The 20,675-nt window shown below is 36.8% G+C and overlaps 1 long non-coding RNA gene across 1 annotated transcript; it reads right to left on the bottom strand.

Annotated features, from left to right (window-relative positions):
* Positions 1–18,159: 18,159 nt before the first annotated feature.
* LOC113708031 (uncharacterized) lies at positions 18,160–20,300 on the bottom strand. Its single transcript, XR_003452406.2, has 3 exons — positions 19,701–20,300; positions 18,597–18,718; positions 18,160–18,440 (listed from the first exon to the last, which is right to left on the bottom strand). It is a non-coding gene; the product is annotated as an uncharacterized lncRNA (long non-coding RNA).
* Between the last annotated feature and the right edge of the window lie 375 nt (positions 20,301–20,675).

Here is a 20,675-nt window from a genome sequence, read left to right as displayed (position 1 = left end):
TTCCCACGATGACACTCCGTCACCCGAGTTGGTATTTTTAAGTCCGTAGAACTCCACTTTACTTCACAGGTCCTTCCATCATATAACCCCCCACCGGGCCCGAACTGCGTTAAAGGTGCTACTGCACGAATAGGCCAAGCAAGATCTCTCCAATAGATCAAGCTTATCATTTCATTCCCACGACTCACCAAGCTTCTCGACTAAGCCCATGCCGCCTCGAGTTCAAGGTCTGCCTATGAGTTTGGGCGTCCCCCATTTAACATTTATGAGTCGAGGAGATTCACTCCAACGACGTATGCAGCCATAGCATACCATTTCATTTCATTCAATCCATTCAATACATTTCAATCAATTCAACCCATGCGGTAAAGTACACACTCGACTCAACATTTTCAAAATCTCCAATTACTAATAACAATTAAGCACGTAACAAGTTCACGTACACTTGACACTCACCTAGTCAAAAGGAGAGTGTGTGGCACGATTCAAGTACTTAAGCATCTATTGTGAGGTTCTCTTGAATGCCTGAACAAACAATAGTTATCTATTACACACTATCACTTAGAACCCCCAATTATCAAAGAAGATTGCATACTTGTACAATCTTAGAGAATATCATGAAAATGAGCCTTAATTGCTCAAAATTCAAGGTTCGTAAGTGGTGTTTAATAACACAAGGAAAAACTGATTTCCTTCATGAAGACAAGTCCAAAATGGTCAATTAGTATTGGAGGATGGGGAAGAATCTCCAAAAACTCAATTCCCGTCAAGTTTGAAAATTTCAGATTTGAGATGCATTTTTTGAAAAATCATATCTCACTCTTCGTAGGTCCAAAATTGGAAAACTTGGTACCGTTGGAAACTAGTTCTGAAGTACTAAAAGTTTCTAGAAGACACTTTTCCATGATTCTAAGTGGAAGACATTCAAATTTTGGCTTGAAATTGCTGACTTGTATTTCCAAGACGGATTCGGGGTTGGTTTTTGGCAAATTTTGGAAATTTGGCAAAATTCACAGAATGTGAAATAGTCTCTCAAATTTGAAACTCAATTAGAGTTATAATCAAATTTTAAAACACAATAAACGGAACAAGAAACGGAGTTTTGAGCTCGAAGATGTAGCAGCTCAAAGTTGGTTCAAAATTTCTTACTGCACAAGAATTTCCAGATTTGAAGCATAAGCTTTGGGACTTCAGTTGGGCATCGAAATAAACTTGGAATGGAACCAAATTAGTATCATAACACTACTATATAAAGGCTATTCCTTTGTCAAATTTCATGAAAAAATTCGTTCGGAAGGTCAGTTGACAAGACCACTAAGATTTCAAGAATTTCCAAGGCAAATGTGCCTTATGCTTCCGTTTTCTTTTTCCGAACATTTGGCCAATGCAATCTACTCAAATCTGGTTCATTTATGAAACAAAGGTCTAAGAAATATCCAACATACATTTGGTAAATGATTTACACCAAAAGTTTCAAAATAACAAGTCCCAATTCGAGCTAAGCCATCGGCTAGCGCAAAATTAGGGTTTTCTTTCTCTGGTGCAAGTCTGTATTTTGGCCGTAACTCAGTCAATTCAAATTGGAATTGGGCATGGTTAGTGGCGTTGGAAACTACATTCATAGGGATACAATTTCTCAGAGAAAACATTTTAAGATTCAGTCCATAGCTAGCTCAAATTCAAGCAACAATTTCCAGCACCTCACTATCTCTCCAACACAGCCGTAAAACAGAATAGGTAATTTTGAAAAGCTAGTATGGTTCACTTAAATCGAATCAGGGGATATATTTTACATTTTTAGAAAACTGGAAATTTCTAGTTTCAAATGCCACAAATGGCACTCGATTTCGATGTCGGAGCAAAGAGTTATGTTTGTTCAAAATTCGCTGCCAGAGTACCTCTGTACACGGTTTCTAGGTTTGAAGGATTTTCGAAAATACAACTTTTACCCGACCAAATCAAGTGATTTTTGGTGGAAACTTTCCACACAACCTATACAACATATTTACATCATAATCAAGGTCATTTAACCACAAGACCTCTGCAACAACAGGGCAGAATCAACTCTTTCCTCCCATTGGTTTCCTTTTGTTTTCCTTCTACTTTTTCAACTTATATCCACTAGTTTAACACTTAATCAACATAAATAACATCCAAAACCATCATATCAGTCCAACATTTTCATTGTGGGATTTCATAGAGCCCACTCACATGATTTTCAACCAACCAAAGTTACCCACATGAAACTACAAGCTTCCAAGTGCAATCTAACCCACTAGAATCAAGTTTCAAAGGTTGGATGATTTACTACCTCTTGGTTGATGAAACTCAGAAATTCTGGTCACCTCGAAGCTCCAAGAAAACCATGAGAATGAAGCCCTCTTCCTAGTCCAAGATAGTCTCCAAGTTGTTTTGAGTTTGTACTGTAAATTTGAAGTGAAATAGTGCAAGAAATTGAAGTGAGATGATGAAGGTTTTTGGTTCTTCTTCTCCTTGGGGTGGCCGGCTGCTTTGAGAGAGTGAGATGGAGTGAAAATCTGATATAGGAAGCTTCTCGGAGAAGTTTGGTGGCTGGTGGCTTTTGTGCACAAAAGTCAACTCTCTAATAGTGCGCGTACGCGCGCGTTTCGTGGCCGTTTCCTCTCGAGTTTGTTTCACTTGTGCACTAATCCTCTAATGCGCTTCCTTAAACATTATAATTATTCACTCTTAGTAGTCTAGATTAAGTTTCTTAAATCTCCACTTAGCCACTCCGGCTTGATTTACGCGAATTTTCAATTCGCGCACGATAAAGTGAAATTTAAAAGAAATTTGTGTAACGATAATAGAAGTAACTAATATTAGGGTAATTAATCATAAAAAATAGTTATCTTAGAAATAAACCATGAGTTCTCACACATTGATTCCTCGAGTCTCCAATTTGCCGCGCGGTGTGATTTTCGAAAACATTCGACACGAACACGGGGTAACTTAATTAGAACTCATTCACTTCTACTTCCTCAATTAACTTTTCTAAATCTACTATTGATCATTCTTAATTCTCCAAGGTAATTGTGCTCTCGGTTAAAATATCGCCTCGAAACACGTATACTCGTTATTCTTCACTTAAACGAACTTCTAAAAATTAAATTTGCTAACGGGACATTTTAAAAATATAAGAGAGACATTGTTCCATACGAATGGATTTAAAATGGTTGGAATAAATTATTCGGAGAAAACAGGTGAATAAATTTTAAATAAACCAATAATATTTGATAAAATAAGAAATTTTTTTTTTCCGGGTCCTCACATCCTCCCCTCCTTAAAAGAATTTCGAAATTCACATCTAAAATAATATCATTCCCTTAATAGTTATGCTCTTCAAATCAATCACTAACTTACACTCTCCGATCCATATTTCACAATTTCTATTTATCCAATTAGCAATCGAACTTTCATTCCCCCGTAGGCGTCTTAACCTCCAAATCATATGGTAATTTAATTGGTTTCAAGTCTATCCACCCATGAAATTAGAGTTTACAAAAGAATGTGTTGCACCCTAATTAATTAAGACCTTAGCTAAACGGTGGAAAAATAGGGATCGCACCTTCAACCACCTCAGTCACATTGGGTATCTGTTGATGGTCCAGTGCGTAAACCCAAGCAGGTACCTTAGGTCGACTTCCCCCAGCACTGGTCTGCTTAGAGGTTGACTTTTCTGGTCTTTGGGTGCTACCTCCTACCTTCAGCTTATTTGGACAAGTCGCGAGCTGGTGCTCGGTACTACCACAGAACAAACACTTCCTAAACTTTTTCCAACAGTCATTCTCCGAGTGATTTGATTTACCATAGTAACCACAGTTAACTTGAGATGTCATTGCCGAACCACTAGAAAGTGTTCCTCTCAGTTGACCCCGTCCATTAGGACCTTCTCTATTTTGAGTCCCCCTTTTTGTACTAGGTATCTCCACTCCTTCCATTCCTTTTTCCCTTTTAGAAGGTGAGGTACTCTTACTATCCTGTCCAGAAGTAGGACTAGAAAAGTTCCTTTTCTTATTGTGGAAGTCCCTAACTTGCATTCATGCACTCTCGACTCTCTGCGCATTCTCTAGTGCCTCAGAAAATGTAGAGATTTGGGTTGCGGCCAAGCCCTCCTGGATTTCTACATTAAACCCTTGTACGAAACGTCTTATCCTTTTCCGCTCGTTAATCACCAATTCGGGAGCGTACTTAGAAAGTTTAGTAAACTTCCCCTCATACTCCGTGACACTAAGAGTTCCTTGTCTCAATTTTATAAACTCATCCTCTCGCTTCTCTTGAATCAGAGGAGGAAAACATTTCTCATTAAATTCCCTTGTGAAATTCTCCCAAGTCCAAGGGGTTTGGGCTCTCTCCCACTTTCCCTTTATCACGTCCCACCAAGCACGTGCTACTCTCTCAAATTGGAAAGCAGCAAAATTCACTCGCCTATCTTCGGTATAGTCTAAGGCGGCGAATATATTGGTCATCCTCTCCAGCCAATTCTCCGCTACCTCAGGATCAGGTTCACCAGTGAATTTAGGCTGGTTAAATTTCAGGAACCTCTCCAAGGCTCTATCTTCCCCTCTATCCTGTTCTACAGGTTGGTTAAGTGGTCTTGGGTCCTGTCTCTCAACTAAGCGTTCAAGGATATCAGTCATCCTATTGATGATAGTAGCCACTTGATTACCCTCTACATTCTCCTGTCCCTGGGTCGGTCTAATTGCCGATCCCTGGTCATTCCCTTGAGGTTGGGCTTGTCTAAACCCTCACCCACGACCCCGACCACTCCTTCGTCCGTCCATAATTCTAATGGTACCTAGTGCAAGAAATAAAAGTGATCACGCGAGAAAATACTCAAAACAAGAGCCAATCAAGAAACATTGGAAATAACAATAATTTATATTCATTAACACTTCAAAGTTCATACAATTAGCAAGTCATGGAGAAATTACAAAAATATAACACACAGGTGCCACAAAAGTACTTTTAGTCACATATGACTAAAGTAAAGTCAAGTGTCTCAAAAGTAGGCAACACAGTTATACAAAATACAATGGCCTTAGCACTAGCATCACCCCAGCTAAGTCTAACTATATCAGCCAAAAGAGTCTATCACTCTGGATCTAGTTCACAATAGGGCTACCAGGTGGAATCTCCTCCTCAGGATCCTCCTTCTGAGCCGAACTCTGAATAAGGTCCATCACCTTATCAACCAACATACTAGTGTCTGCTAGGATCCCAGAAGCCCGATCTCGAACTTTCTCACTTAACCTAGTAAGTCAAACCCTAGTCCTCTGGAGCTCCTCGCGAGTGACCTCAGCAGTAGCCATCTCGCCAGCCAATACCTCCTCAAACTCAGCAATCCTCTCACCCTGAGCACTCACCATCTGTCTTAGCTCGTCCATCTCCTGAAGTAAGTCTCGGTTGGTGTTCACCAACTGACGACGCTCGTCGTCGAGAGCTAGTACAAGGTGGTTCGGGTATGCAAATGTCAACCTACACGGACAACGAGGATACTTATCAGCGGGCGAGTAACGCACACGTGCTCCTCCACCAAGAGCTTGGTAGTAAATAAACCTAGGAGGCTCTACATGACCATTGGCATGACCATTCCCATTAGTAGCAGGGTTCCCGTTTCCATTCTCCATCCCTGCAAAACAACCACAATTTTCGGATTAGAAACTTAAACCTGCTAACTCGCTCAATATCACTTAAGGAATAACTAAGTTATCCAGTCACTATTCTCGAGAGTAAAGTCTCTCAAATATCTCCCCAAATAATTCTTTAAACCTAGGCTCCGATTTTCATCCCTACAGGCTGTCACTAAATTTTCAAACTAGTTCCACAGTCCGGTATTCTAAACTTTTAAGCCTAAGATACACTACAAAGATCTGAAACCTAAACTCTGATACCAACTGTGATGCCCCCACTTCTCTTTAAAGCGAACCAAAGGGTATCGGCGGGACACCTGTCCAACTCTTGCCAGGACTCGGTACAATTCTCCTTCAAGCTTAATACAATGATAACTAAAACGACAAGACAAAGTAAGAAAATGCAGATGCTTCCATATATAAATATTCAATCTTACACCACAACTTCAAAATACATTAATTTCCCAAAATATACCACTGCCAGAAGATGTCTAATCGATTACATTTGAAACCCTAACACAAAAGTACATCCCAAGGGTTTCTTCGAGTTTCACTCCAAGTCCGTTCCTATTAAGGAAAACAAATCTACGGGGTGAGTGATTGCTCGTGAGGCCAAAAACACACATGCAAGCACGTTGTCCAAGTAGCAATCCTATTCAACAAGTAAAACAATAATATTCGAGTAATTAACAATTCAAGTGAAATTTAAATAGAAACAATTCAAGGATATGGTAGCTCTCAAGAGTTAATTTTCACTTGATTCGCCAACCTCGATTGAATACCTTCCCATGATGACACTCCGTTACCCGAGTCGACATTTTTAATTCCGTAGAACTCTACTTTACTTCACAGGTCCTTCCACCTTACAACCCCCTACCGGGCCCGGACTGCGTTAAAGGTGCTACTGCACGAGTAGGCCAAGCAAGATCTCTCCAATAGATCAAGTTTATCATTTCATTCCCACGGCTCACCAAGCTTCCCGACCAAACCCATGCCGGCTCGAGTCCAAGGTCGGCCTATGAGTTTGAGCGTCCCCCATTTAACATTTATGAGTCGAGAAGATTCACTCCAGCGATGTATGCAGCCATAGCATACCATTTCATTTCATTCAATCCATTCAATACATTTCAATCAATTCATTTCATTTCAATCAATTCAATCATTATTCATTCAAATGAGAACAAGTGCGGTAAAATACACACTCGACTCAACATTTTCAAAATCTCTAATTACTAATAACAATTAAGCACGTAACAAGTTCATATACACTTGACACTCACTTAGTTAAAAGGAGAGTGTGTGGCATGATTCAAATACTTAAGCGTCTGTTGTGAGGTCCTCTTGAATGCCTGAACAAACAATAGTTATCTATTACACACTATCATTTAGAACCCCCAATTATCAAAGAATATTGCATACTTGTACAATCTTAGAGAATATTATGAAAATGAGCCTTAATTGCTCAAAATTCAAGGTTCGAAAGTGGTGTTTAATAACACAAGGAAACACTGATTTCCTTCATGAAGACAAGTCCAAAATGGTCAATTAGTATTGGAGGATAGGGAAGAGTCTCCAAAAACTCAATTCCCGTCAAGTTTGAAAATTTCAGATTTGAGGTGCATTTTTTGAAAAATCATATCTCACTCTTCGTAGGTCCAAAATTAGAAAACTTGGTACCGTTGGAAACTAGTTCCGAAATGCTAAAATTTTTTAGAAGGAACTTTTCCATGATTCTAAGTGGAAGACATTCAAATTTTGGCTTGAAGTTGCTGACTTGTACTTCCAAGACGGATTCGGGGTTGGTTTTTGGCAAATTTTGGAAATTCAGCAAAATTCACAGAATGTGAAATAGCCTCTCGAATTTGAAATTCAATTAGAGTTACAATCCAAGTTTAAAACACAACAAACAGAACAAGAAACAGAGTTTTGAGCTCGAAGATGTAGCAGCTCAAAATTGGTTCAAAATTTCTTACTGCACAAAAATTTCCAGATTTGAAGCATAAGTTTTGGGACTTCAGTTGGGCATCAAAATAAACTTGGAATGGCACCAAATTTGGTATCATTACACTACTATATAAAGGCTATTCCTCTGTCAAATTTCATGTAAAAATTCGTTCGGAAGGTCAATTAACAAGACCACTAAGTTTTCCAGAATTTCCATGGCAAATCTGCCTTATGCTTCCGTTTTCCTTTCCCGAACATTTGGCCAATGAAATCTACTCAAATCTGGTTCATTTATGAAAAAAAGGTCTAAGAAACATCCAAAATACATTTGGTAGGTGATTTACACCAAAATTTTCAAAATAACAAGCCCCAATTCAAGCTAAGCCATCGGCTAGCCCAAAATTATGGTTTTTTTTCTCTGGTGCAAGTCAGTTATTTGGCCGTAACTCAGTCAATTCAACTTGGAATTTTGCATGGTTGATGGAGTTGGAAACTACATTCATAGGGCTACAATTTCTCAGAAGGAAACATTTTAAGATTCAGTCCATAGCTAACTCAAATTCAAGCAACAAGTTCCAGCATCTCACTGTCTCTCCAACACAGCCGTAAAACAGAACAGGTAATTTTGAAAAGCTAGTACGGTTCACTCAAGTTGAATCAGGGGATACATTTTATACTGTTAGAAAACTAGAAGTGTCTAGTTTTAAATACCACAAACAGTACTCGATTTTGACGTCGGAGCAAAGAGTTATGTTTGTTCAAAGTTCGCTGCCAGAGTACCTCTGTACACCGTTTCCAGGTTTGAAGGATTTTCGAAAATGCAAATTTTACCCAACCAAATCAAGTGATTTTTGGTGGAAACTTTCCACACAACCTATACAACATATTTACATCATAATCAAGGTCATTTAATTACAAAAAATCGAACCAAGACCTCTGCCACAACAGGGCAGAATCGGCTCTTTCCTTCCTTTGGTTTCCTTTTGTTTTCCTTCTACTTTTTCAACTTATATCCACTAATTTAACACTTAATCAACATAAATAACATTCAAAATCATCATATCAGTCCACCATTTTCATTGTGGGATTTCATAGAGCCCACTCACATGATTTTCAACCAACCAAAGTTACCCACATGAAATTACAAGCTTCCAAGTGCAATCTAACCCGCTAGAATCAAGTTTCAAATGTTGGATGATTTACTACCTCTTGGTTGATGAAACTGAGAAATTTTGGTCACCTTGAAGCTCCAAGAAAACCGTGAGAATGAAGCCCTCTTCCTAGTCCAAGACAGTCTCCAAGTCGTTTTGAGTTTGTATGGTAAATTTGAAGTGAAATGGTGCAAGAAATTGAAGTGAGATGATGAAGGTTTTTGGTTCTTCTTCTCCTTGGGGTGGCCGGCTGCTTTGACAGAGTGAGATGGAGTGAAAATCTGATATGGGAAGCTTCTTGGAAAAGCTTGGTGGTTGGTGGCTTTTGTGCACAAAAGTCAACTCTCCAATAGTACGCGTACGCGCGCGTTTCGTCTCTGTTTTCTCTCAAGTTTGTTTCACTTGTGCACTAAACCTCTAATGCACTTCCTTAAACATTATAATTATTCGCTCTTAGTAGTCTAGATTAAGTTTCTTAAATCTCCACTTAGCCGCTCCGGCTCAATTTACGCGAATTTCCAATTCGCGCACGATAAAGTGAAATTTAAAAGAAATTTGTGTAACGATAATAGAAGTAACTAATATTAGGGTAATTAATCATAAAAATAGTTATCTTAGAAATAAACCATGAGTACTCACACATTGATTCCTTAAGTCTCCAATTTGCCGCGCGGTGTGATTTTCGAAAACCTTCGACGCGATCACGGGGTAACTTAATTAGAATCCATTCACTTCTACTTCCTCAATTAAGTTTTCTCAATCTACTATTGATCATTCTTAATTCTCCAAGGTAATTGTACTCTCGGTTAAAATATCGCCTCGAAACACGTATACTCGTTATTCTTCACTTAAACAAACTTCCGAAAATCAAATTTGCTAACAGGACATTTTAAAAATATAAGAGAGACATTGTTCCATACGAATGGACTTAAAATGATTGGAATAAATTATTCGGAGAAAACGGGTGAATAAATATTTAAATAAACCAATAATATTCGATAAAACAAGAAAAAAAAAATTTTTCGGGTCCTCACATATATTATTCTAATAGGTGAAAAGCTCAATTACTGAGAAAATGGACTAAAAACAAGGTGTGCAGTAGCAATGAAAGAGGACAAAGTCAAGGGATAGAGGTTTCGCAGGAATGACATATTTCAGTATTTTGGTGATAACTTGAGTTACAGAAATCATATTAAGATGATTCTTGATTTAATTTTAAGTTAAGAGAATTCTCTACAACTTTTATGAAGACCTCAAAGTTTGGTTCTCACATTTTTATAATCAAAAGTCCAAATTACTGAAGTACAATTGTGCTGCAATGCTCTTATGACCAGGTATTAGTTTTTTAGGCATATCTCAGCGTCCAGATCTCCAAATGACATGATTCTTGTGGCGTTAGAAAGCTTATTAAAGGTTTACAATTTATGTTTTGAGCAAGAACTGATTTGGCCTATTTGATGGTGTTTTGAGGTTTCAAAGTGATCCACGTGTGGATCCGCATTGATCCGTGGTCAAATCCATGATCGGTGCTAGACTTCGCAAATGGCTTCACGCTGAACATCTCCAGATCCTTTTATGCTTTGATCAGTAAGAGAGACATTGTTCCATGCGAAAACACGATTTTTTGAATCCAATTGAGTCTATTCCTACCCTATTTAGGATATACCTTCAAGAAACTATAAATAGGGGGAATAAATTATTCGGAGAAAACGGGTGAATAAATATTTAAATAAACCAATAATATTCGATAAAACAAGAAAAAAAAAATTTTTCGGGTCCTCACATATATTATTCTAATAGGTGAAAAGCTCAATTACTGAGAAAATGGACTAAAAACAAGGTGTGCAGTAGCAATGAAAGAGGACAAAGTCAAGGGATAGAGGTTTCGCAGGAATGACATATTTCAGTATTTTGGTGATAACTTGAGTTACAGAAATCATATTAAGATGATTCTTGATTTAATTTTAAGTTAAGAGAATTCTCTACAACTTTTATGAAGACCTCAAAGTTTGGTTCTCACATTTTTATAATCAAAAGTCCAAATTACTGAAGTACAATTGTGCTGCAATGCTCTTATGACCAGGTATTAGTTTTTTAGGCATATCTCAGCGTCCAGATCTCCAAATGACATGATTCTTGTGGCGTTAGAAAGCTTATTAAAGGTTTACAATTTATGTTTTGAGCAAGAACTGATTTGGCCTATTTGATGGTGTTTTGAGGTTTCAAAGTGATCCACGTGTGGATCCGCATTGATCCGTGGTCAAATCCATGATCGGTGCTAGACTTCGCAAATGGCTTCACGCTGAACATCTCCAGATCCTTTTATGCTTTGAGCTCAGTCCAATGACAGGCACTAGACATTGGGCTGGTCTTCATTGGATAAATGTGCGAAAACACGATTTTTTGAATCCAATTGAGTCTATTCCTACCCTATTTAGGATATACCTTCAAGAAACTATAAATAGGGGTTTTTAGGTGGAAAACATTAGTCTAGTCTAGTTTTAACATCTTTTCATAATTTATTCTTGAGAGATCAAGATCAAACGGAGGCGAATCAAGGAGCACGCAAGGAGAAGATTGGAGCAAACAACTGAAAAGTTTTCTTACTCTTTCTCTTATCTTTGTAGCAACTTTTTAAATTCGTGGTTGTAACTTCTAAATCATGTTGAAATAAATTGTTTCTAGGGTTAGGGTTTTAATGAAGGAATTTGATTAATTTTTCTAGTTTAATTTCTTGCTTTTTACTATGATTTATTTATCTTGAGAAAGGAGATACAACTGTGCGCTAGATAGATAAACACAGATAGACTAATCACGAGAGCAGGTTAGAGTATGTGTGACGCACCTATATCACTGAGAATTTTAATGGGTTTAATTGAAATCTTATGATCATTAAGAGAGGCGTAGGATTTAATTAAACATACTTTAGATGCATCGAGAGGTGGTCTAAAATATAGATATGTGATGCATTCATAACTTGGTAAGAAATTAACTAGATAATTGATTCAAATTTTGAATTAAAATCTGAAACCCTACACTCACGTCTATTGTTTTCTCACCACTACTTTATTTAAATTGATTGTTTCTTTTATTGCTTAAGTAGAAAATACACTCCTTAAATTTGAATTTTGTTAGAATAATTAAAGTAGAAAATTAACTCGTTTCTGTGGGTTCGACCTTAAAATATTTCAGGTAAATTATTACTACGATTGACCCTATGCGCTTGCAAGAATTTGTCGATCAGTGGTTAGATGTTTGTAGACCAAAGGAAGAAACAGGTTTGGGGATTAGAAATATTGTTCAGTGTAATACATGTTTGATGCTCAAATTGATTTCGAATATATGTACAAACAAAAAAGACACTTTATGGGTGAGGTGGATCCACTCGGTTAAGCTGAATAAATGCAGCCTCTGGGAAATCAAAATACCTACTGAATGTTCCTCGATTTGGAGGAAGATTCTTAAAATCAGAAACACTGCTAAGCTTCTGATCAGTGTTGATATTGGCGCTGGAAAGGGCACTCCTTTCTGGTTTGATAATTGGCTCTCTTTGGGACCCCTCTACCTGAAATTTCCTGAATCTTTGCTTAGAGACCTAAAGCTATCTAAGCTATCTAAAAGTGGTTGATTTGGTTATGAGTAGTGAATAGATCTGGGCTATTGGAAGACATTTTAATGCTAAGGTGCGAGAGCTTAAAGACTGTGCTCCAATATTACTGCAATCCCATATGTAGGACTGCGTAAGGTGGACAGCAACAGCAAATGGAGTACTTTCTGTTAAGTCTACTAACGAAAAATTGATTCACACAGGAACTAAGGTATCTTGATTCAAGCTTATCTGGAGGAGTGTCCATATACCAAAATTTGCGTTTGTACTGTGGTTAGCAGTACAACATAAACTTCTAAGGGTAGACTTGCTAGATGGGGAGTAGCAAATGTCTCTCCAATTTGTGTTCTGTGCAATCAAGAAAATGAGACGATTGAGCATCTATTCTTCCAATGGACTTTTTCTGGTTGCATATTGGAAAAACTACAGAGACTTTGTTTGGTATATAGATGCTCTTTACCATGGGATGAAGAAGTAACGTGATGGTCTCAACATGCTAGCTCAAGCTCCTTTGTGTCTAAAATCAGGCCTCATGTTTTTGCAACCACTGTTTGGCATATATGGCAAGAAAGAAACAAGAGGATATTTCAGCATTCATCTGTAGGAACATTGAAATTTATGGAGAATATTACTAGAGTGATTTGGCTGTCTGCGCTTTCTTGATCCAAAGCCCCAAGGACTAAGACTAATTGGCAATTGATGCTTGAGTGGGGTTTGGACTAAGATTGATTAATAGGTTTAGCTTTTAATGTTGTTAGCTTTTTTACCTATTCTGTACAGTGCTGATATTGCACTAGAAGTTTTGTTGATGTAGGAGGTTTATCCCTTTGTAAGGTTATATTGTACATATCAATAAAAGCAACTTTCTCTTGCCAAAAAAAAAAAAAAGATAGCAATGCATAGATTTATAAATCTATTTTCCCATTTTCTTTCTTGCTATTTTCTTGAAACTTTTCCCTCGTGATTTTGCATATGTTATCACCTGATTGTTGGAGAGATGAAATTAGGCTTTAGAGATGAAGAAAATACAAGAAAAAAAAAGAAATTAGTAATGAAAAAAATATAGAAAAAATGACAAGATTAGTAAAATTGGGATTTACAGAGTTTTTGAGGTGCAATTTTTAAAAGAGACACGAATAGGAAGCCTAGCTAGTTTTTGGTTCAACTAGTCAGACTGGACTATTTAGTACAAGTTTTAAAACACAGTTGCAGAGACGTTTTACTATCCCGCTCTCCTCCTCCATAAATTTTTTTTTTTTTTGAAAAAAAAGGTATTAAGAATGGCCAAGAACAAATGCGGAATGGCTATTGATAAGGGAGAGCTTGAATAGTGTACAACCTTTTAAACAAATTATAACTCACTATAACTAACTCTGTTTAATATTCTAACAGAGTTTTGTTATTATAGCAATTGTTTACGTCAGTTAGTACATATCAATTATGTCAAGGTCTAATCAAGAGGCCATTTTATTTTTCTTTTAATATAAATAGAAATATGTGGAACAAAATTTATAAATTTGGAACAAAATTCATGGAATCTTTTATTACACCATTCATTTATTAATATCAATACAAAGTAATCTATTCGTCCCATTTTAATAGTCTGTTTTTCATTCATTTTAAAATATAGTCTCACTTCAATTCGTGCAGATCTTCACTTAGAAAATGCTTTTTATTAGTGAATTGGTTTCACCCGAAACATCGAACCAATGATGTTTGCTACTAAGGAGCTCGTTTATTAGCTCATTCCTGAGCCCAACCTAGGACCCACTTTTCAATTAAAAATTAATTAAATTTTAATTTCTCTAAGAATATTTTATTTAATGTACTTATTATCAATGAGTATAATCTACTTTATTCATTAATTGCTTAGATTCATAGTTTGAATAGTATAATTTTTATAGTACTGTTATTCCTTGCACACGGGGAGGGACGCCAACGAGTGATATTATCTCCCTCAAGTCTCCCAGACTCCCTAGCAACGAGCCGTCTATATTTAGTTTTGCATGAGGGTGTGATGGCAAGGACCAAACTAGAGTTAAGCATTTTTGGGTTTAGAAACTGTGAAGGAAAGCTACAACCCCAGCTGCTGAAGACCCTTTCCACTGCAATTTTCCAAGACAAAGAGGTGAGCCAAGGAAATAAAATGTAACAACTCAAGCACATGATGAAAGACTTGACCAACTATCATTTTATAATCATAAAAAATGGCTTTGTTCCTTGCTTTCCACAGCTCCCAGTAGATTAATAAGGGGACTATCTGCGTCAGCTCAGCCATTGTTGACCTCCCCGAAGAGTGCATCCACCAATTCTGCAAATGAAGCATAATATCCTTTGATGGTGGTACTTTCATACCCAATTTCTACTCTATTCTCTTCCACACCTGCACTGCCAGTTGACATCCAAGTAAGCAGTGGGCGAAATTGTCCTAATTATCACAGAATGCAAACTTCGAGGGGAGATTAAAACCAAATTGTTGTAGGATATCTGGAAATGGCAGGATGAAATTAATCAGTCTCTACATAAAGACCGATACCTTTGATGGCATTCGCCTGCTCATCCTCCTGCATATCATTGAGCTTGAAGGTTGCTGAAGCATTTCCATTGCTAAGGATACCTAAAACGTACCATTTGCAGATGGACACTAGACCATCAGATTCTTACCCTGGGAGAGCTACGTATGAGACCGTAAATTCTGCATTTTTTTCTTCATGTGTGAGAACCAACTCTACTTGGCCTAAGTTCCAGTCGTTATCTTGCAACAAATCTCGAACACGAACATTTGGCAATGGCACTTGAACCTTTTGGCTAGCAAGAGGACCGGAGCCAAACCAATTATCGTACCAGAATGAGGAGCTACCATCCCTTATTAATACTTGCAAGTTTTCTTCCACCAAACCTCGGACCTGTGACAAACCTTCTCAGCAATAGCATATTTAGAGTGAATGAACCGAGCTAATAAAGTTTCAGTAGACCGCAACTTCCACCATAGTTTGCACCCAAAAGCGTTCACACTGTCTTCCAGTTGGCACAACCCCAAACCATTTTCCTGTGTTGGCTTGCACAGATTTCTCCATTTAATCCGATGTCTTTTATCCAGTCCATCTGCTTCCCCCCAGAAAAAAGAGGACATAATCCTCTCCAACTAGCCCAACACACTCTTAGGTGGCTGTAAAACTGTAAAAGCATATAATGGTATAGCAGTCAGAACATTTTTGATTAAAATTATCTGGCCACCAGCTGACCGCAACTTGTTCTTCCAGCCCGCCAACTTTTGTCTCATCTTCTCAACTAACTGCTGAAAGTGTTCTTTCTTACCTTTACCTTTGAAAAGCTTGCTCCTAATCAACAAAGGGGAGATCCATCTACTGAAACCCCGTCTACCGAGCCATTAGTCGTTTCCTAGCTAACCGAACGACGGTCTCCTCTTGAAAAAATTACAACATCATCCGTAAATGCTACGTGTGACACTGGCATGCAGCCACAGCCAAGAGCATATGGTTGCACCGTTCCCATCAAGATTAAGCTCTTCAAGCCTCTACTAAGCGCCTCTAACACCATATAAAAAGAAAAGGAGAAAGGTGATCCCTTTGTTTCAATGACTTGTTTGGAAAAATCCATATGGCTTCCTGTTGACAAGGATTGAAAACCAGGTGGAAGAGAGGCTATTCATAACCAGAGAGAAAAAATAAGGATGGAAGCCAAAATAGCCCAACAATTGGGACAAAAAACGCCATGAGACACGATCAAATGCCTTTATCATATCAACCTTGAGTATTACATTGTGCCCCCTGACCTTTTTATCAATTGAGTTAACCATCTCCTGTGCAAGTAAGATACTATCTGAGATCTCTCTTCCACTGACAAAATTGAATTGTTCTAGTGAGATGAGAGTGGGAAGAACGATTTTAATTCAATTACTAAGAATTTTAGTGAAGACCTTATTGATAAAGGTACAAAGACTAATTGGCCTGAAGTCTGCAAATGTCGTAGGCACCTCCTTCTTTGGAATTAATACCACCAGAGTATTTGCAATACCCTTAGGTAGTGGAACTCCACACAGAGAAATTTCTAAAATTATGATGATTTTTAAAAAAATTCTACAAAGGGAGTATTTTGTGTATGGTTGTCTGTTTTTGAGGTCTTCGCATTCAGCAAATGCGAGTTTTTTGAGCTCGCATTTGCTAAATGTGAAGTCTCCCTAAATTATTCTACCACCGAAATTAAAAACAAAAAAAAAAAAAAAAACAAAAGCAGACCTCGCATTTCATAAATGCGAGGTAAGTAACCGCCCAGCAATGACCAAAGAAGCTTCCTTGTCCAGTGAGCGAGCAAGCTGCAATTTTACACTTATGATTATTGCTCAAACAATAATCATAAGTAACAAGCCGTGCGTGCTTCATCATGCGAGTGATAAAACTAGTGAACAAGTATTCACTATGTACCATCTTAAGGTTCTTTCCAACATTGGCTTCTAGATTTTGCCTAAAAAATTTTTGTTTTTGCTTCAATTGTAATGCCATTTTCCCTTGCTTTATTATTTCACTGCAAATTATAAAATGATTTACAATTTGCAATGCAAATTTCTACAAATTTTACTACTTAAGGCTCTAAATTCATCACAACTGGGAAAAAAAAGATCCCTTAATATTGACATCAATAGTTGATAATAATTTGGGGCAATAAATCGTAACCAAACTAGCAAGCTTTTTGGTTGGACTGTATCTTGCATCCGATAAATACGAATTCCTAGAAAATTGCATCAAAAAATTTCAATATTTTTTAAATTACTTTTTTAATTTGTTTATTTGTTAAATTCATTCTTAATAATTTATCATAAACTCTTTGTTATTAAAAAATATATGTAGCTGATGTTGTAAAGTGTATTAATGTAGTAAGTCAACAATTTTTGTAAAGTGTATTAATCTAGTAATTCAATAATTTAAGTATCTATAAACTAATTGAGAATTCGTAGCTACTTAATTCCTTATATTAAAAGTAACATATTATATACCACATAAAAAAGAAAAGTTAGCAATTATTATTTGCAGTGAAATTAAAAATAAGAATGAACAAGAATAGTATTTTATTTTTTTGTTATTGATACTACTAATAATTGATTAATCAATTTCTCAAATTTGCTATTATATATTGGAAAAGTTAAATTTCTTAAATGACATTGGCCCCCGTTGGATTAACTATTTTCGGGGTTGTTTTTCAAAAAATAGCACTGTAGCATTTTGTTTTTCAAATACAAGTCCGTTTGGATTAATTGTTTTTGGGGTTGTTTTTGAAAAACTATATAAAAAAATTTGCTGTAGATGTTTTTTGGATTATTTTGTTCACGTATTTCTAAAACATATTTTTGCGTATTTCTATAATTTATAATTTTTATATTTATAATACATTTATGAATATTTATAAATAAATATATTTATATATTTATAGAAGAATATGTAAATGTATAAATATATTATATTACATATAATACATAATATAAATATATTTATAAATGTATAATTAATATAAATGTATAAATATAAATGTATCTTATAGATTAAAAGATATACTTTCCTATAAATATAAAAATTATAATCACATAATAATCATTTTCAAATTAAATGAGAAAAAAATTCCCAAACCACATATATTTATTTCACTAGGATATTTGAAAAACATTTTATTTGTTTATTGTAATTTATTATGATTAAATATATATATATAAATTTTTTTTGAAAAAATTTTGATAGAGTCTCCTCTTAAAAGTGGACTAAACTCCCTGTTAGCAAACCCAAAATAGACAACATTTAATCCAAGCAATATTTCCAACAACTTGTCAGCCAATAATCACAAACCACTGCAAAAGCACAAGTCTTTAGTAAATTAAAAAACAGAAAAAGTAAAATCAAGTTAAACATCCAACATTCCACAGATTAAGAACAAAATGCAAGCAAATCCATGCACAAATAATATAGTGATCGTAATGGTGCAGCTTCAATCGTCATCTTCATCTGCAGCTCCACCCTGAGGTGGAGTAATGCTTAAATGATCCTCGATACGTGCCAAGCGAGTGTCCATCCTCTGCAACTGGAAAAATAAATTAAAATTAGTAGCACAAGACTATGGTACAAGTAGAACTACCATTTTCAAAATTAGCCATACTCCACAAAAAAACCAATAATTGCAACATCTGAGTCAATGAAAATGAGAAACAAGTAGAACTACTCCAGAATGAAATAATACCTCTATCAGACCAGCATGAGATGATCTCGAACATTGTTGTTTAATATCATAACCCACTCACATTCAACAAGAGCAGATGCATTGATTTCCATGGTTCATGCAGTTGAATTCCAGCCCCAGCCCTGAACATGTTTAAGAGAATCCTTTTTACCATTTAATACATACATATCAGAGTTTGCAGGAAAGTGTGATGGATCCTAAAGTTAGCATGGATAGCATGAGGGTGCCAGTACTTCCAAGTACAGATGTCCCTAGTAGCAGTAAAAGTAGAAATTATACCAGAAGTTACTCAAATACCGTAGACTATGATAAAACACATAGCAGTCAAATGTGTAGACATTGTAATAGCATGATAGCCCAGCAATTAGGCAGATCCTCTGCTCCATTTCTGTAAAAAGAACTGGGCAACTTCATGAAGCCTATCAGACCAAATGCTTAAGGAAAACTTTAACTAAGTCCAAACCTATAAACCAATTAAGCAATTTACACATATCAACAGTCCTAACATATACTGCAATCACCACATGCGACAACTAATATCTTTGAGGCAGGGTGTTTTAGACTAAAAACTAAGAAAGCCAGGACAAAGTTTCTTTGCAGCTTCGGCATGGCTTCTTAAAGATTTTATTTTTTTGGTAGGCTAGCTAGCTACTTAGAACTTGGCATTAACTAGCTATGGTTCTTAGATTGCTGCTTTTTCTTTTTTTTCTCTTTCATGTTTCTACAATGCAATATTGATTGCTGCTTTTCCTTTTTTTCTCTTTCATGTTTCTGCAGTACAATATTGATCCACATTAATCCCATGCTGCCTCCACATGAAAGCAATAGCTAACTGCTAACCTCCAGCAAAATTAATCAAAATAAAAGAAAAAGTATGTGGATGCAGCCGCAACAGTCCTCAAACAGGAGACCAAATGCATCAACAAATTACACCAACGGCCACGAATAAGAGACAAACCGAAAAATTGCCAAATCAGAAAAGCAAATACAACAAGCCAAAACAACAACAACACCCAATAAATTGCCAAATCAGAAAAGCCAATTCAATTCAGAAAAGAAAAACCCCAGAAAAATAAAAGAAAATCAGAAAAAAAAATTTCATACCCTTATGCTGTTTCTAAGTAACAGAGCACAGTCACGAATTTGAAAGCCATTTGCCAAGTGAAAAGAAAATGTGCAGTGCAAATGGGACACAAAATTGGTTGGGGAGTCCTGTTGTGGTTGTAAAAGTGGCAAATTGGGAGGGGGGAGAGAGGCGCAACTGCCTAGCAGAGATGGGTTCCGAAGAAGGGTCCAAGCTCTACAATGGCCGAGATCTTCCGACGCTTCCGACGAGAAAGCTGTGCCCAGATTTCGCCTGATGAGAACGGCTACAGCTCTACAAAAGAGAAGAGCTTCCGACGAGAAGGCCGCGAGATTCCGACGACCAAGCTGTGACCAAGATTTCGCCTGACGAGAAAGATGGAAGCTCAACAAAAGAGGAGAGAGTGAGGAGTGAGCTGGATGGAGAGAGTGAGACAGATTTGAATGGCGATTGGGAGCTCTGGCTTTGTGCTCAGACTGAGTAGAATGCGAGCTTATTTTTCTTTTTTTCGTAAAAGACTGACCTCGCATTTGTGAAATGCGAAGTATCTGAACTCGCATTTCACAAATGCGAAGATCACACTTTTGGAATTAACTTCAAAAATTACACCTCTTGTAGAATAACTTTATTTTTTCATCACAACTTAAGAATTTACTCCTCCACACATGAATTCTCGAACAGCTCAGAAGACATCTTCTGCAATGATCTCCCAACAATGAGTATAAAAGCAACCTGCAAATCCATCGCTGTCAGCTACACTTTGCCCATCCAATTCAAACACTGCCCTTTCAACTTCCTCTAGAGTGACTTCCTCTATCAGTTGGTCGTTCTGTAGAGGTGTTACAAGGGTAGGAACATTGTTTCATAGCTCCAAGGTTGCCTGTCTGTTTAACAATGAAGAATCTGCTAACAAGGACTTGAAGAAATCCACAGCCGATGCACCAATGTTGTCATCTCCCTCAATGTAGACCTCCTCCAAGCTTTTAATTTTCTAC

Source organism: Coffea arabica, chromosome 5e (assembly GCF_036785885.1).
Source record: "Coffea arabica cultivar ET-39 chromosome 5e, Coffea Arabica ET-39 HiFi, whole genome shotgun sequence".
Taxonomy (NCBI): domain Eukaryota; kingdom Viridiplantae; phylum Streptophyta; class Magnoliopsida; order Gentianales; family Rubiaceae; genus Coffea; species Coffea arabica.
The sequence above is the reverse complement of the archived record's forward strand: the minus strand, read 5'-3'. Positions and strand labels throughout refer to the sequence as shown.